The sequence below is a fragment of the Triticum urartu genome, chromosome 5, assembly GCF_003073215.2.
Source record: "Triticum urartu cultivar G1812 chromosome 5, Tu2.1, whole genome shotgun sequence".
Classification (NCBI taxonomy): Eukaryota; Viridiplantae; Streptophyta; class Magnoliopsida; order Poales; family Poaceae; genus Triticum; species Triticum urartu.
The window spans coordinates 428,784,376-428,786,568 of record NC_053026.1 but is presented as its reverse complement, the minus strand read 5'-3'; the positions used below and the strand labels follow the sequence as shown (position 1 = coordinate 428,786,568).

The window sequence follows — 2,193 nt, the reverse complement described above, 5'->3', positions numbered from 1 at the left end:
AACTCAACAAGTTCAACATGGTGTATGCCCCCACATGAGACCATCGAGAGGGCGCACCGCAGCGTCATGGACTACATCAAGCACGCGCTCACCCTCTTCACCAACTTCGCCATCGTCCTCATCATCATGGTAAACACCCTAGCCACCTTGCTCGTCTACTCATCCTCCACCCACTATGGTTGCTAAAATTCGATTTGTTTTTATATGATGTGATCCATTGTGATGGCTGATGGTGTTGTGTTCCATTACATCTCAAGAACGCAGGCGAAAATTCCGAGGACAAGAAGAAGAGGAGGAGGAGGTCCTGAGAGTGTCATATGTGCATTGTTTTTTCTTGTTTCAAAAGTAGAAGGGGAAGATGTAGAGGGTGGACTACTCAGGGCGATTGCTGCTGATGTTGTGTTGTGTTAGGTCAGCAAGTAGTGCTAAAATTATTTTGCAGGAAGAGAAGGCAGCGAGAAGATGTTCCAGGTGACACGCCCTTCCATCAAAACAAAACGTTCAAACATAGCAAGAAGTCGGCAGAAAAAGATGTGAACATAGTATACTCCCATGGTTGTACAAGTAAATCGTACACTAAGTGTAGACGTTTATTATGTGATCGATACGAGCTCCTATTAGCCTCTAGTCCATCTATGCTCTCTAGTTCATGCAACCTTTTGATATTAGTCCAGTTCAGTCTGATTAGTCTATTTATACAATTAGTTCAGGCAAACATGATTATATGATGTCTTGTTTTTGTTATTGTTACTCGATGTCTCCATTTCCTTTTTTCTCTTAAGTCTTCTTATAGGGAAGGTTCTTGTAATTACTAGTTGTTTGATTATGTGATGCAGGCGCTTACTTGATGTCATTGTCATTGTTCCTGCAGTTGCATATACGAAAGTGTGTGCTTGGTTTGGTTCCATTTATCTCTCTCTCTCTCTCATGCCTGCCCTTTTGATCTTATAGGAACTGAGCCTATTCCAAGGAACAAGACCGGTAACAGCTAGCGCAAAGGAGACTATGTTGAGAGGTGGCGCTGCTAGACTTGTTGATGTGTAGTTATGGCATAAAAAGCTGAAAATTATTGTATATTGTATAATTCCATAAGCTGTACGTAGCAAATCTGTCCATGTGGATCAGTACAACTTATGTACAGCCTTAAATTCACAAATCTTATAGTCATCTTTGTAGTACTCTTCGTAACACTTTGTAAAGCAAGAGTGGCCCATTTTCTGTAAGCAACAATTCAAACGTATCTATTGTATCAGTTCTTAAGATTATAGAAGAAAGTTCACTAGCCAAAAGGCCTAGAGAAGTCCACCTTATAATTTGCAAACCTTAGAAATAATGCTCAGTTTGAATTAAAAATCAGTTTGCATTAAAAAGAGTGATCAGATCAAATTAAAAACAATGATCAGTTTGAATTAAAAATGACTAAATTAAAAAATGAACATTTTGAATTTAAAATAAACGATCAGCTCGAACTAGAAACAATGATTAGTTTGAATTAAAAACAAGAAAGAAAAAACCGTTTCCAACAATAGAAATGTGGAAGTGTGAAGTGCAAACAATGACGTGTCCTATGTTCCAAAAGGGATTGAATGCAAAAAATCGAGGAAGTTCAATAAACCCATGAAAATCCAAATGTTAAAAGTTCTAGTCGTAGAATGAGAGAAGTCCAAAACATCATTGCAAAAATATCAATTCAATTTAAAAAATATCATTCAGTTCAACGATATAAACCATGCAAGTTTGGGGACTATGATACCGTAAAATTACAAGAACCATATAAAAAAACAAAATAAACTTTAGTACAAATACACACATATATCAATACGAGTACTCTATTTTTCAGACGGGAAACACGCTCAGTACAAAACCATATGGACATCAGTTCAAGTACTCTTTTTTTGGAACCTTTCAAAATTACTCTCCGAAGAATACATCAGTACAAACACACACGTAGATCAGTACAAGTACTCTGTTTTTTATGACGGAAAAACAGCACGATGGGTCTCACCGTAATCCAAATTACTCTCCAACGGTTGTGAATTTGAGAAATTGTTCAATATGACTAAGTTTCGTATTTTCGATATCTTTCTAACAGTATATTATTTGCCTCATTTCGACCAACTTTAAAAAAATGTGTTTGAAATTAAATTTGACCGTATTCGAATTCGTTTTTAAACCGTAAGGAATTGGAAAAAC

At 36.8% G+C, this 2,193-nt stretch overlaps 1 long non-coding RNA gene across 1 annotated transcript; it reads left to right on the top strand.

Annotated features, from left to right (window-relative positions):
- The first annotated feature begins 270 nt into the window (after positions 1-270).
- On the top strand, positions 271-1,238 carry LOC125556144. The gene is made up of 2 exons (XR_007305019.1): positions 271-471; positions 952-1,238. It is a non-coding gene; the product is annotated as an uncharacterized LOC125556144 (long non-coding RNA).
- Positions 1,239-2,193: the final 955 nt, after the last annotated feature.